Raw genomic sequence first — 17,022 nt, 5'->3', positions numbered from 1 at the left:
CTGGTTGGTCCATCTCTTATCAACTAGCTTCAGGCTAGGCTTTTCCCTTGAAACAAACCTTCTAATTGTTTCAGTATTTTAAAATGTCCTAAAAAAGAGCTTTATTTTTGAGCAGCAGAGATGGCAACTGTGACCGGATTTCCTGTTAAGAAAAATAGTAGCTGCTCTGGGACTCGGAGGTCTATCAGCGGCATCACTGTAGGAAGGCAGAGTACACCAAGGCCAGCCTGCCGGTTTCTACCAGGTGATTTGCTTCTTTTGTCACCTGGTGTCTGGGTAGAAGTTATTAACCCAAAGGAAAGTGTGACTGATGTGGCCCCTCGCCTCTTGCTCTGCTCTGTCTCCCAGTTCTTGAGTCATCTGTTTGTCCATCTGTCCACCTTTCCAGGCTTCTCCTGGCCTCTCGCATTCTACTTAACCTTGGCTACTCTGAAGTGTGTCCCATTTTCCAAAACCATTCCCATCTCCATGTCCCACCACCCAAGATCAAAATTTTATTTCAACAGAGACTTTGCTAGCTGGTTGTTCAAAGAGTAGCAATTAAACACATTCATATCAATATGTACAGTAATCTTTATAAGGGTATTAACATTTTAGAAGAATAAGTTTTTCAACCCAAAAATAAAGCTAGAATGACAGAACTTCATATCAGTAAAGACATGTTTAAGCCAGGACTCTTCCAGGTACTTATTAAGTGGAAGTTTATTCTCATTCTTATTCTATCCAGATGCTTTAGAGAATGAGAAACAGTTTATTGGGATAAAAGCTAGTGAGTTGCTTATAAACCGGTGCTATGCTTGGTCAACTTCTGCTTGGGCCTGACAGCCTTGTAAATGGTTAAGCTGCCTTGTAGTTTAGTCAAGAGAATCTCAGTAATTTAATTTATCACCTTCTTTCTCTGATATGAACAAAGGAGGTGATTAACATTCTGGAATTTGCACCAGAGAGATGTTAAAGGCAGTTTCTGTCTTTTGCCAACCGCATGGCCTTGGGCAAGCTACAGAACCTTTCTAACCCGCAGCTTTCATATTAAACACATGTAGTCAATGTGTGTAACTCCTGAATAGGGAAAATTGTTCATATTCCCAAATATGTGTATGAATTTCAAGCAATTTGGGTCAGAGTGCCATTGTTGTTGTTTTTAACTAATCAAAATAGTTCTAAAGTTAATATGGAAGAAAAAATGTACCAATATTGATAAAAAACAGTGAAGGGGAAGTTGCTATACCAGATAGCAAAACAACTTATATAGCTACTACTATCCGAATAATACGAATATTGGCTCAGGAATGAACAAATTGATCAATGAAACAGAACAGCGAGCACAGAAACTGATTCAAGTATTCTTTAAAATAAGAACTTAGTATATGGTGATCCTTACTTTCAACTTAGTGAGAAAAGGAAGAATTACCTTATAAATAGTGTTAATGGAATATTCACCTGGAAGGAAAAGGAAACAATAGATTTGTATCTTACAACAAATATAGAGAGAATATAAGAATATAATGAAGGTGATTATGAATCTTTGGGGTACGGTTGAAGCATTTATGGGCAAGACAGAAAAATTCACAAATCATAAAAAAAAATGGACAGACTTGACTCTATAAAAGCCTAAAATTTCTGAATGGCAAAAGGCACTATTACAAAATTGAAAGACAAATGATAGACTGGGAAAGAATATTTACAGCATATATGACAAGGTGTTAATTTCCCTTATATACAAGGACTCCTGCGAATGGGTAAAAGACAAGAAATATAATTGAAAAGTAGGTAAAAGATGATCTAGCAATTCTCAGAAGAAGGATACAAATAGCCAAAAAAAATTTGAAAAGATGCTGTACCTCAGTGGTAGTGAATGATATGCATATTAAAGAAATAAGAGATACATCACTTTTCATGTATCAGAGAGGCAGAAATTTAAAAGAACACTGATCAAATCTACTTTGGCAAAAGTGTGGGGAAAATTGATACCTCTTAGGCACTCTTGATGAATGTGTGAATTGCTGAAACATTTTTGAGAGTCATCTGGTAAAATTAAATATAAATGTGCATATCTCTGACCTAGAAATGCATTTCTAGGAATCTAACTTACATAAATCAAAGCAGAAGTTTTAAAGAAAAAGCTGAGTGAAACTGCATATAGCTGTATTTAAAAAATGGATATCTCCAAACCCTGGAAATACTCTGAATATCCACCAATAGGACAAGTATTGAATAGATTATTATTTACACATACTACAGAATATTATGCAAATATTTACATAGGTTTATGATTTAGAAAAATGTCCATTATATATTGTGAAATGAAAAAAGCAAGGGGCTAAATAATATGTGTAATATGATTGAATTTTTATAACAGAAAAAGACTACGTGTGTGTGTCTAAATATAAGACTAATATGTGGTGTGAGTAAGTGTGTGTGTGTGTGTGTGTGTGTGTGTGCAGGCATCAAAAGACTTATGGAAGGAAACATTACAAAATGTTAAAAGCAGAGCAATGGAATTGTATTACGGGAGGAGAACCTTAAAGTTTTATATTTTTATGTTGCTTGAATGATTACACACGCCTTCGTGACTCTTATGGGTTGAATTGTGTCCCCACTCCAAATTTATAAGTTGAAGTCATAAACTCCAGTACCTCAGAGTGTGACCTGATTTGGAATTAGTTACAGATGTAATTAGTTAAGCTAAGATGAGATCATATTGGAGTAGGTGTCCTTATCACTGCTGTCCTTATAAAAAGGGGAGATTTAGATACAGAGTCAACCACGTAAAAGAGAAAAGACAGCACGAAGAGACACAGGGAGAAGATGGTCATCTTCAAGCCGAGGAGTGAGGCTTGAAAGCCATCCTTCCTTCACAGCCTCAGAAAGAGCCAACTGTTGCTGCCAACACCTTGATTTCGAACTTCTAGCAACCAGACTTATGAGACAACAAATTTCTGTGGTTTAAGATGCCTGTTTTGTGGTATGTTGTTATGGCAGCCCTAGCAAACGAATATAATTACTGTGGAAATTAAAAACCGACACAGGGGGCTTCCCTGGTGGTGCAGTGGTTGAGAGTCCGCCTGCCGATGCAGGGGACGTGGGTTCGTGCCCCGGTCCGGGAGGATACCACGTGCCGCGGAGCGGCTAGGCCCGTGAGCCATGGCCGCTGAGCCTGCGTGTCCGGATCCTGTGCTCCGCAACGTGAGAGGCCACAGCAGTGAGAGGCCCGCGTACCACAAAAAAACCAAAAAAAACCCAACACAGTATTTTTGAAAAGGCAAGGAATAAAAAGTTTATTCATTCAAGAAACATTTATTAAATACCTATAATGTGCTAGGTATTCCATATTAATTCTTTCACTTAATCTTCCAGAAGTGACAGAGGAGAAGAACTAGTGTCCACATTTTACAGAGGCTCCGCAACTTTTCCAGTGTCACACAGTGAATAAATTGTGGGTAGGAGTCTGGCTGAATTCAGTGCCTGGGGAGCAGCTGCTTTTCTGTGCTCAATCCCACTGCCGAGGGCTTGATCTCTTCCTTGTCCATTTCAAATCTTTAGTGAGCATTCAGGAAAAAGTTAGTTCTCCCCTTCACATCTCTAAAATGTCAACATGAAGCACAGAATAAAAATGCCAGATTGCCATTGCCTATAATAAATGATACCAAAGTGGAATGATTTTATGGCATCTCCTTTTATTGTATTGTCTTGAAGGGAAAGACAATGAACAATGGTTATAGCCTTTTCTCGGTCGTTCTCAACATTTCATGTTCATTTTTATCTTGCCAGTTGTCTAAGCTATAGAGCTGAAATAAAGGAAGATGGAAGAAAGGAATATTTCAGAAATTAAAAGACAATAATTGATATGTGGTTTGGCTCAATGACATATTTCAGAGTTTTATTAAGGATAAGTCAAGGAGAAAACAACTGTGACCTTGTGATACAGAGGTTATACTTTCCAAATCTTTTAGTGTAGGGTTTCTTTGTTGCTCTAACTGCTTGGAAAAGGCACTTTGATTACCTTGTCTGTCAATTCTAGTGATAGCAATTATCCATGCTTGGGTGCTTATTATTTTATTGTATCATTTACAGAGAAACTCTTAATTCACCCCTAACATCCAGCTCAATTATCACTTTCTGTCATACTCTCTCAGGTCAATTTGCTGTACCCCCCTCTTTGCACTAGTAACACGTTTTAGATACAGAATATATAATGTGTTCTTAACAACATGTATTCTCTTGTGCTATTTATGTATCCGAATCTCTTGCTAAATTACAAATTCATTAGGGTTTGAGCCCACTCGATCTCTATGTTTATTAGCATCTCAAAAACTGTCACGAGAGCAGAGGGAGTTAAAGATACAGGGTGGGTTAACAATGGGACCGCCGAGGAGTGCCTTCACCATCTGGGCCTGAGACCACCTCATGGTTCACTTTTCACATGTACTTCGCCTCCAGTTGGCATGATCACAGCTCCACAGCTCGGTGGTTTGCATTTCCCCCTCAGAATGTATTCTCTTCTTCCCATCCTTCTTTTGTCTCTTCTCTCCTTGGCAAAAAAACAGTTGGTAGTAGTAATATCAGTATCATTACCAGTACTGGTAATAGCTAACACACAGCATTTATTGTTTCTGGTACTGTCCTAAGTGCTTTACCTGTGCTAAATGACTTAACCCTTAGAACAAATCTCTTAGATAGGTACTATTATTAGCCTCATTTCAAATAGATGATAAAACCAAAGGACAATGAGATTAATTTGCCTGAGGTCACATAACTCATAAGTGACAGAGCCATAATTCAACCCAGGCAATCTGGTTCCAGAGTCTGTGCTCTGCACCACTATGTCTTTACCAAGAGTATCATACCTGTAATTGCTAATGCGGTAGAGAAAGGGAATTAATAACAGATTCGTCCCATCTATTTCTATCTATCTATCTACCTATCAGTTTAAAATTAAAACATATCACTGTTTCTTTTAATTGTCAAACTTTAGTATAGGGCCAAGACTTCTTCTGTGAGAACGAGGCTGCTGATTGAAGTTTCTTATGGTTCACCTTGCATTACCTTTGTCCTTTTTGCATTGTTCTATAATTTCTAGTTTTGATTTCTTTAAAGAGGAAGAGAAATTTAAGTGCGCTTGCAAAGTAATCTGGGTTCAAAATCCATCTAGATGTTTACAATGTTCTTCTAGTGATTTATAGGTGTCTTACTTACACCTAATGCAACAATTTCACTTTTTTATAGTGACTAATTTATGAAGCCTTTCCAAAGCATTCACTTTTATAGACCAACCATTCTCTTCCTTTTCATGAAGAAACAGAATTTGTTTACATAATATTTAATTCGATTGAGTAATTACAATAATAAGTACAACTGGCATAAACACTGGGGAATAAACGCCCCTCTTTTTTTTTTTTTTTTTTTTTTTGCGGTACACGGGCCTTTCACTGTTGTGGCCTCTCCCGTTGCGGAGCACAGGCTCCGGACGCGCAGGCTCAGCGGCCATGGCTCACGGGCCCAGCCGCTCCGTGGCATGTGGGATCCTCCCGGACTGGGGCACGAACCCGCGTCCCCTGCATCAGTAGGTGGACTCTCAACCACTGCGCCACCAGGGAAACCGCCCCCTGACTCTTGATAAGCACACAAGTCATCAGGTGAGAGGGGAAGGCACTCCAGAGTGTGGTTAATACAACCAGCAACCAGTAGCCATGACCATCACGCAGTATGCTTACAGAGGGGATGGGAGGGAGTGTCAGTAAAGTGGAGTTGATTGAGCAAATGTTAACATGTTCTGTGTCTGCTGAGGCCTCACTTAACTATTCCCTCCACTGCAAGCCTTCTCTGGGCATCTTCCCACCAAACACAGAAGTGATCACTTCTTCTTCTGTGACTACAGTACACTGTTTATGTTTCCATTATATACTCATAGTTTTTAAATGTAGTTTTTTCAATTGTTTATTGTTATAAAATACATGTTGCATAAATTTACCATTTTAACCATTTTTAAGTTCAGTGGCATTAAGTATGTTCATTTTGTTATGCAGCCACCACCACTATCCATCTCCAGAACTCTTTTCATCTTGCAAAACTGAAACTCTGGACCCATTCAGCGAAAACTTCCCATTTCTTCTTTCCCTAGACCATGGCAACCACCATTCTACTTTCTGTCTCTAGGATTTTGAGTACTCTAGATACCTCATCTAAGTGGAATCACGCACTATTAGTTTTTTGGTGTGATTGGCTTATTTCACTTAGCATAATGTATTCAAGTTTCATCCGTGTTGTAGCATGTGTCAGAATTTCCTTCTTTTTTGAGGCTGAATAATATTCCATTTCAATGGATATACCACATTTTGCTTATCCATTCATCTGTCTGTGGACATTTGAGTTGCTTCCATGTTTTGGGTATCGTGAACATTGCTGCTATGGATACGCAAGTGCAACCATCTCTTTGAGACCCTGCTTTTAATTCTTCTGGGCATTAAATATATACATATATATATATTTTATAAATGATCCCTTTTATTGTAAGTAATGCACGACACTGGCCTGGCTTTGCACTGCAAACCCTCGGTCAAGATATAGTCAAAGTAACTATGGTTGCAAAATATATATATTTTAAAGGTAGCTCTTCCCCACTAGAATGTGAACTAAATTTTGCATCTTCAGTGGACAGCATATCTCCTGACACATAGTACTTCAATAAAGGCTTATTAAACAAAGCATACCCCACAGATAACTGGAGGTTGTATCTAAGAAAGATCTAGAGCTATGATTACTAACCGTATGCAATTTGTACCCTGAGAACTAGTCAAACTTGAAGTTGCTTTGTGAACTTTACATAATTTGTGTCCTAAATCCTGATTTCCTTTCCTTCTTTCTCCTTTTCTCCATAGGTAATCGTACACAGAACTGTACAACATGTTTTTTCTCTAAAACTATCAGGCCTATTTCATTTTTGTAACTGTAGTTTCCCATATTTAAATTCAAGGTGACAGAATATTCCCAGGAAACCACAAATCACTGTTAATGCTTGATGTCTGTTTACAGAGGATTCTATGCCTTTAGAATAAAACTTGCAATCTCATATTTGTACTTAACGTTTGATGCAGACATTTTTCATAACTACTGAATATTTACATCAGTTAACTGATCATCATTACTGCCATTCAAAGATTTAATTTCCAACTGCTTAAAAGATTGGATGAAATTTCTGTAGGGAGAGCATACATTTTAAAGTTAAAAAAAAAGAGAAAAGAAATGCTTTGAAGCCATTGTCATGGGACATACAAACAATTTAGTGAAGAAACATTTCAATAGAGAAAAGGAGCCAAACTTTGATGAGGTTGATCACTGTCAGGGCCTGTTTCAGCTAAACTGCTGACCTAGTGAGGTCGATGGTATTAGTGAAGTGTAATTAATCACCCTTTTAGTGGGATGAGTCCTACGTTTCTTCTCCTTCACTGCTATTATAAAGAAACTAGATATTTTTGGCTTCAGTCATGATATAGTAACTTTATTTTTACAATGACTTCCTTTATGTACTTTTTTTTACTGGTATAATCTACAAGTGATGGTTTGAGAGAAAGATACCGACGGAATGGAAAAGGAAGAGAGCAAGAAAAAAGAAAAGCCCAGGAAACACAATAGCCTTATATTTATGAGAATTCTTCATCAAGAAAGCCATTTTTTTTTTTTTTTTGGTTTGCATTTAGACTGTAGCTGTCTTGCCAACTGTTTTTCCATTTTAGTCTTACTGGGCTAGGACAATAAGCTTACCTTTAAATTTTTACATTTTATTATTTAGCAAATGATATTATCATGTAAACATATTTGTAAGGGTAAGAACCTGATTTTGGTAATGTGTACATGATCTCATTCAAGGAAACAAGCTGAGGGGAAGCACAGAGGGTGAGAAAGGTCTTCAGAGGATTCCCTCATGTTCTCATTACAGAAAACTGAAGGGGACCTTCGGCAAACAGTCAATTTCTCTGCTCCCAAACTAAAAGCCAGTCAGAAGACTCTCTTCATTTTAAATGTATACATAGGAATCTGGGAAACACTTGTATTTTGTGGTATTTGTCAGACAGACCCCTGGGTAACAGCAAATTGGATAATTTTCCTGCATTCCTTGTATTTCTTTCTTCCTAGCTTAGGTTCCCCTTCCCACTCCAACACACACATCACACATTTCCCAGCAGTGACCTAGAGAGGAAAGGGGAAAGGAGTCTTTATCTACAGAGCTTGCATTCTTGTTGGGGAGATAGGCAATAAAAACTTAGTACCTAACATATGTTAGGTAGGAATAAGTCCTCTGAAGACAATTAAATCTGGAAGAGGGACTAGAGAATCATGAGGGCACATGCAAGTAGGTATGGGCAGCTATGTGTGTACACATGTGTATTTGTGTATGTGCGTGTTGGCAGTATCTAATACGGGGACATTTGAATCAAAACCTGAAAGAATTAAAGGAGGGCGGTCTGTAATGCCACCCTGAAACTCCGGCAAGACAGCAGCTTCCCTGGGCTCTGCTCGTTAGAGGGAGTCACATATCCCCCCATACAAAACAAATCCATTAAAGAACACATGGATGCTTCTCTTACACAGGGTCTGGCACTCAGTGCTGGCCCAGCACAGCTAGTGACCCTAAACATCTCTTCTTGTGAATAAAACTGCTCAGGCCCCAGGGAAACTCTTGTCAAAAATCTCTCGTGCTGTGACCTCAACACAAAAGGCTACTGCGTCCATCCTAACGCTGTCAGGGTGGATGATCTGGGCTGCTTTTCATGTAGGATATGAATAACAGAGGTGCTGAAATGAAGGAAATATTAAATGAATTGTAAAATTCTTCTCAGAAAGGAATAGATTCTTGCATAAAGAAAAATATTTCCCCTTTAGTGCTAAATGTCCATCTACTTCTTTCTCATGTTGTGATTTTTGGTTTTTGAATATATGAATTTCTTCAATTTTTTACACTGAAAAAATCAGATGAGAATTGAACCCTAGAATTGTGGCTCATTCTATATGTATAAAAATTTTCAGTACAATTTAAGTAAACTTTCCAAAAAGAAATAAAATTTCCTCTTCATTTAAATACTTTTATTATAATTTTGATAGTCTTTAGTTATATTTACATTTGGGCCTTTAGTTTTAATACACAATTTTGAAATATTTATAATAACTTCTTTGAAAACCTGAAAAATAATTTTAATTTTTTTACATATAACTTTTTCATTAAAGCATGTTCAAATTTTGTGCATTTTGAATACAGCTCATTTTATTTTTAATCTTTAGGTCAATATTGTCAACACAACACACATAAAAATCTTGGTTATAAAAAGTGATTTTCCATGCCACGGAGCAGCTAGGCCCGTGAGCCATGGCCGCTGAGCCTGCGTGTCCGGAGCCTGTGCTCCGCCACGGGAGAGGCCACAGCAGTGAGAGGCCCGCGTACCGCAAAAAAAAAAAAAAAAAAAAAAGTGATTTTAATTAAGTTTACTAGATTAAAACATGTAACAATTTATGAATTATGTAAATATTTTATTACTCATCTAAACATTGCTGTCCCATCAAGAGAACACCTAAATATTTTTAAGTTTAATAATCTTTGTTATTTTTGCCTGCTATATCATATAATGACTCCTAAAAAAAATTGTGACCAGGAAAGTCTATTTGTCAAGGCAAGAGGATAGAATAAATTTTATTTGACAGTTTGTTGTCTTATCATTTTAAAAATAAGATATAGAGCCTCTATTTTACCCTAGGCCCTTGAAATGTGAGGGGCAGGTTTAGAACCCTGTGAAGAGCTAAGGCAAGAATGTTCTAGGCTGAGGCAAGAGCAAGTGCAAAGGCCTTAATGTGAAAACAACCATATATATCTGAGGATCAGCCAAAAGGCCAGTTTTAGTTAGAGTGAGGTGAGCAAAAGGTAGAGCAGCAGGAAACAAACAAGAGAGGTAGGCAGGGAACATATAATGCCAATGTGAGACATTTGTATTTTAGTCTAGGGCTAATAGGAGCCTTTGGAGAATTGAGAGCAGGAAACCGACAAAGTATGTTTTTTTTTTTAAAAACTATGCAAGCTGCTGTGGAGAGGCAATACTGGAAATAGGAGGGGAGCTGGTGGTTTATTACAATAGTTCAGAAAAGAGATGATGCTGGCTTGAACTAGGGAGATAGAGAGAAAGGTGGTTAGAGGTCATTGGCATTGGGATTTATTGTGAAATTAGAATCAAAGGGACTTACTGATGAGTTGACTGTGGAATGTGAGAGAAAGAGGGAAGTCATGGGTGACTCCAAGGTTTTTGGATGAAGGACCCAAGTTACTAAGATGGGAAGACTGGGTTTGGAGAAGGAAATCAAGTACATTCTCATATTAAATTTGAAATACTTCTTAGACATCCAAACGTAGATGTCTAGTAGGCAGTTGGATATCCGAGTTTAGAGTTCAAAAGAAGTCAAGGATGCTGGAGAATCAATGTTGGAGGATGCTGGAGAATCAATGTTGGGACTCAGGAGCTGAAGATGTTATTTAAAGTCTCGGAATGGATGCAATTGTCTCGGGACCGGATGTAGGTAGAGGAGAAGACTGGAGTCCTTTGATATTTAAAAGCTGGGAAGAGGGGGAGGAGTCTCACCTTACTTGCTACCCTCTGCAGGAAGGCTTCCCTGACCCTTCAAGCTAAGTTTTGTCCTTCTTAGCTGATCTCAAATCACCCTGGGTTATCACCCTGTATTATTTGCATGCATCCATTGAAAGTCCCCCTCCAGACTGTGAGCTTCTAGAGGAGAGAAACCTTGTCTTGCCTGCTGTTGTATCACCAGCACCTTGTGTGTAGTATTTGGCACACACTAGTGTTCAATAAATATTTATTGAATAAATAAATAGTTTTAGCATTTGTAAAAAAATTAAGTATACCTATTGTTTTGGGATTTGTATGAAAATTTTGAAATATTTAATTTTTATAATTAAGGGCATCAAAAACTTTTCTTTTTAAAAAGTTTCTATTTAAAAAATATTATTTTAAATAATTTTATAATATTATTATAATAAAATATTATTTCTAAATATTATTATTTTCTATTATTTTCTAATAGTGATATCAGTAAATTTCCCAACTAAAGGATCTCTTATTTATCTTTAGATAAATATACATGCAAAACATTAAAAATTCCATCATCTCAGCCATGTTCACAGATAGGAAGATTCAATACTGTCACAACATCAGTTTTTCCCAACTTGGTCTATAGATTCAATGTAATCCCAATCAAAATCCCAACAAGTTATTTTGTGGATATTGACAAACTGATTCTAAAGTTTATATGGTGAAGCAAAAAATCCCAAATAGACAACACAATATTGAGGGAGAAGAACAAAGTTGGAGGACTGATGCTACCTGACTTCGAGACTTACTATAAAGCTACAGAAATCAAGACAGGGTGGTACTGACAAAAGATAAATCAATGTAACAGAACAGATAGCCCAGAAGAAGCCCCACAGACATTTAGTCAACTGATATTTGACAAAGGACCAAAGGCAATACAATGGAGAAGATAGCTTTTCAAGAAATGGTGCTAAAACAACTGGACATCCACATGCCAAAAAATGAATCTAGACACACACCTTACATCCTTCATAGAAATTAACTCAAAATGGATTGTAGAGGGGACGAGGGAAGATGGCAGAAGAGTAAGACACGGAGATCACCTTCGTCCCCACAGATACATCAGAAATACATCTACACGTGGAACAACTCCTACAGAACACCTACTGAAGGCTGGCAGAAGACCTCAGACCTCCCAAAAGGCAAGAAACTCCCCACGTACCTGGGTAGGGCAAAAGAAAAAAGAAAGAATAGAGACAAAAGAATAGGGACGGGACCTGCACCAGTGGGAGGGAGCTGTGAAGGAAGAAAGGTCTCCACACACTAGAAGCCCCTTCGCGGGCGGAGACTGCGTGTGGCGAAGGGGGGAAGCTTCGGGGCCGCGGAGGAGAGCGCAGCCAACAGGGGTGCGAAGGGCAAAGCGGCGATATTCCTGCACAGAGGATCGGTGCCGACAGGCACTCACCAGCCCGAGACGCTTGTCTGCTCACCCGCCGGGGCGGGTGGGACTGGGAGCTGAGGCTCGGGCTTAGGTCGGAGCGCAGGGAGAGGACGGGTTGGCGGCGAGAACACAGCCTGCAGGGGGTTACTGCACCACGGCTAGCCGGGAGGGAGTCTGGGGAAAAGTCTGGACCTGCCGAAGAGGCAAGAGACTTTTTCTCCCCTCTTTGTTTCCTGGTGCGCGAGGAGAGGGGATTAAGAGCGCTGATTAAAGGAGCTCCAGAGACGGGCGCGAGAGCTCCAGAGATGGGCGCGAGCCGCGGCTAAACGCGCGGACCCCAGAGACGGGCATGAGACGCTAAGGCTGCTGCTGCAGCCACCAAGAAGCCTGTGTGCGAGCACAGGTCACTATCCACAACCCCTTCCGGGGAGCCTGTGCAGCCCGCCACTGCCAGGGTCCCGGGTTCCAGGGACAACTCCCCCGGGAGAACGCACGGCAGTGCAATGTCACGCCAGCCCCTGCCGCCGCAGGATCGCCCCGCACTCTGTTCCTCTCCCTCCCCCCGGCCTGAGTGAGGCAGAGTCCCCAAAGCAGCTGCTCCTTTAACCCCGTGCTGTCTGAGAGAAGAACAGACGCCCTCTGGCGACCTACATGCAGAGGCGGGGCCAAATCCAAAGCTGAGCCCCCGGAGCTGTGAGAACAAAGAAGAGAAAGGGAAATCTCTCCCAGCAGCCTCAGGAGCAGCGGATTAAAACTCCACAATCAACATGATGTACCCTGCCTCTGTGGAATACACGAATAGACAACGAATCATCCCAAATTGAGGAGGTGGACTTTGAGAGCAAGATTTATGATTTTTTCCCCTTTTCTTCTTTTTATGAGTGGGTATGTGTACGCTTCTGTGTGAGATTTTGTCTGTATAGCTTTGCTTCCACCATCTGTCCTATGGTTTTATCTGTCCGTTTTTTTAAATTTTCTTTCTTAATAATTATTTTTTATTTTAATAACTTTATTTTATCTTATTTTATTTTACTTTATCTTCTTTCTTTCTTTTTTCCTCCTTGCTCTCCTCCCTCCCTCCCTCTCTCTCTCTCTCTCTCTCTCTCTCTTTTTCTTTCTTTCTTTCTTCTACTAATTCTTCCTTTCTACTTTTTCTCCCTTTTATTCTGAGCCGTGTGGATGAAAGGCTCTTGCTGCTGCAGCCAGGAGTCAGTGCCGTGCCTCTGAGGTGGGAAGGCCAACTTCAGGACACGGGTCCACAAGAGACCTCCCAGCTCCACATAATATCAAACGGCGAAAATCTCCCAGAGATCACCATCTCAACAACAGCACCCAGCTTCACTCAATGACCAGCAAGCTACAGTGCTGGACACCCTATGCCAAACAACTAGCAAGACAGGAACACAACCCCACCCATTAGCAGAGAGGCTGCCTAAAATCATAATAAGTCCAGAGACACCCCAAAACACACCACCAGACGTGGACCTGCCCACCAGAAAGACAAGATCCAGCCTCATCCACCAGAACACAGGCACTAGTCCCCTCCAGCAGGAAGCCTACACAACCCACTGAACCAACCTGAGCCACTGGGGACAGACACCAAAAACAACGGGAACTATGAACCTGCAGCCTGCAAAAAGGAGACCCAAAACACAGTAAGATAAGCAAAATGAGAAGAGAGAAAAACACACAGCAGATGAAGGAGCAAGATAAAAACCCAACAGACCTAACAAATGAAGAGGAAACAGGCAGTCCACCTGAAAACGAATTCAGAATAATGACACTAAAGATGATCCAAAATCTTGGAAATAGAATAGACAAAATGCAAGAAATATTTAACAAGGACACAGAAGAACTAAAGATGAAACAAGCAATGATGAACAACACAATAAATGAAATGAAAAATACTCTAGAAGGGAGCAATAGCAGAATAACTGAGGCAGAAGAATGGATAAGTGACCTGAAAGATAAAATAGTGGAAATAACTACTTCAGAGCACAATAAAGAAAAAAGTACAAAAAGAACTGAGGACAGTCTCAGAGACCTCTGGGACAACATTAAAAGCACCAACATTCGAATTATAGGGGTTCCAGAAGAAGAAGAGAAAAAGAAAGGGACTGAGAAAATATTTGAAGAGATTATAGTTGAAAACTTTCCTAATATGGGAAAGGAAATAGTTAATCAAGTACACGAAGCACACAGAGTCCCATACAGGATAAATCCAAGGAGAAATATGCCAAGACACATATTAATCAAACTGTCAAAAATTAAATACAAAGAAAACATATTAAAAGCAGCAAGGGAAAAAAAAAAAAGCAGCAAGGGAAAAGCAACAAACAACACACAAGGGAATCCCCATAAGGTTAACAGCTGATCTTTCAGCAGAAACTCTGAAAGCCAGAAGGGACTGGCAGGACATATTTAAAGTGATGAAGGAGAAAAACCTACAACCAAGATTACTCTACCCAGCAAGGGTCTCATTCAGATTTGATGGAGAAATTGAAACCTTTACAGACAAGCAAAAGCTGCGAGAGCTCAGCACCACCAAACCAGCTTTACAGCAAATGCTAAAGGAACTTCTCTAGGCAAGAAACACAAGAGAAGGAAAAGACCTACAATAAGAACCCAAAACAATTAAGAAAATGGGAATGGGAACATACATATCGATAATTACCTTAAATGTAAATGGACTAAATGCTCCCACCAAAAGACACAGATTGGCTGAATGCATACAAAAACAAGACCCATGTATATGCTGTCTACAAGAGACCCACTTCAGACCTAGAGACACATACAGACTGAAAGTAAGGTGATGGAAAAAGATATCCCATGCAAATGGAAACCAAAAGAAAGCTGGAGTAGCAATTCTCATATCAGACAAAATAGACTTTAAAATAAAGACTATTAAAAGAGACAAAGAAGGACACTACATAATGATCAAAGGATCGATCCAAGAAGAAGATATAACAATTGTAAATATTTATGCAGCCAACATAGGAGCACCTCAATACATAAGGCAAATACTAACAGCCATAAAAGGGGAAATCGACAGTAACACATTCATAGTAGGAGACTTTAACACCCCACTTTCACCCATGGACAGATCATCCAAAATGAAAATAAATAAGGAAACACAAGCTTTAAATGATACATGAAACAAGATGGACTTAATTGATATTTATAGGACACTCCATCCAAAAACAACAGAATACACATTTTTCTCAAGTGCTCATGGAACATTCTCCAGGATATATCATATCTTGGGTCACAAATCAAGCCTTGGTAATTTTAAGAAAATTGAAATTGTATCAAGTATCTTTTCTGACCACAACGCTATGAGACTAGATATCAATTACAGGAAAAGATCTGTAAAAAATACAAACACACGGAGGCTAAACAATACACTACTTAATAACGAAGTGATCACTGAAGAAATCAAAGAGGAAATCAAAAAATACCTATAAACAAATGACAATGGAGACACGACAACCTGAAACCTATGGGATGCAGCAAAAGCAGTTCTAAGAGGGAAGTTTATAGCAATACAATCTTACCTTAAGAAACAGGAAACGTCTCAAATAAACAATGTAACCTTGCACCTAAAGCAATTAGAGAAAGAACAAAAAACACCCCAAAGTTATTAGAAGAAAACAAATCATAAAAATCCAATCAGAAACAAATGAAAAAGAAATGAAGGAAACGATAGCAAAGATCAATAAAACTAAAAGCTGGTTCTTTGAGAAGATAAACAAAATAGATAAACCATGAGCCAGACTCATCAAGAAAATAAGGGAGAAGACTCAAATCAATAGAATTAGAAATGAAAAAGGAGAAGTAACAACTGACACTGCAGAAATACAAAAGATTATGAGAGATTACTACAAGCAACTCTATGCCAATAAAATGGACAACCTGGAAGAAATGGACAAATTCTTAGAAGTGCACAACCTGCCAAGACTGAATCAGGAAGAAATAGAAAATATGAACAGACCAATCACAAGCACTGAAATTGAAACTGTGATTAAAAATATTCCAACAAACAAAACCCCAGGACCAGATGGCTTCACAGGCGAATTCTAACAAACATTTAGAGAAGAGATAACACCTATCCTTCTCAAACTCTTCCAAAATATAGCAGAGGGAGGAACATTCCCAAACTCATTCTACGAGGCCACCATCACCTTGATACAAAAACCAGACAAGAATGTCACAAGGAAAGAAAACTACAGGCCAATATCACTGATGAACATAGATGCAAAAATCCTCAACAAAATACTAGCAAACAGAATCCAGCAGCACATTAAAAGGATCATACACCATGATCAAGTGGGGTTTATTCCAGGAATGCAAGGATTCTTCAGTATACGCAAATCAATCAACGTGATACACCACATTAACAAACTGAAGGAGAAAAACCATATGATCATCTCAATAGATGCAGAGAAAGCTTTCGAAAAATTCAACACCCATTTATGATAAAAGCCCTGCAGAAAGTAGGCATAGAGGGAACTTTCCTCAACATAATAAAGGCCATATATGACAAACCGACAGTCAACATCGTCCTCAATGGTGAAAAACTGAAAGCATTTCCACTAAGATCAGGAACAAGACAAGGTTGCCCACTCTCACCACTCTTATTCAACATAGTTTTGGAAGTTTTAGCCACAGCAATCAGAGAAGAAAAGGAAATAAAAGGAATCCAAATCAGAAAAGAATAAGTAAAGCTGTTACTGTTTGCAGATGACATGATACTATACATAGAGAATCCTAACGATGATACCAGAAAACTACTAGAGCTAATCAATGAATTTGGTAAAGTAGCAGAATAAAAGATTAATGCACAGAAATCTCTGGCATTCCTATACACTAATGATGAAAAATCTGAAAGTGAAATCAAGAAAACACTCCCATTTACCACTGCAAGAAAAAGAATAAAATATCTAGGAATAAACCTACCTAAGGAGACAAAAGACCTGTATGTAGAAAATTATAAGA

This window comes from Leucopleurus acutus, assembly GCF_964270905.1.
Source record: "Leucopleurus acutus genome assembly, chromosome: 11".
NCBI classification, from domain to species: Eukaryota; Metazoa; Chordata; class Mammalia; order Artiodactyla; family Delphinidae; genus Leucopleurus; species Leucopleurus acutus.
This window is presented reverse-complemented; position numbering follows the sequence as displayed.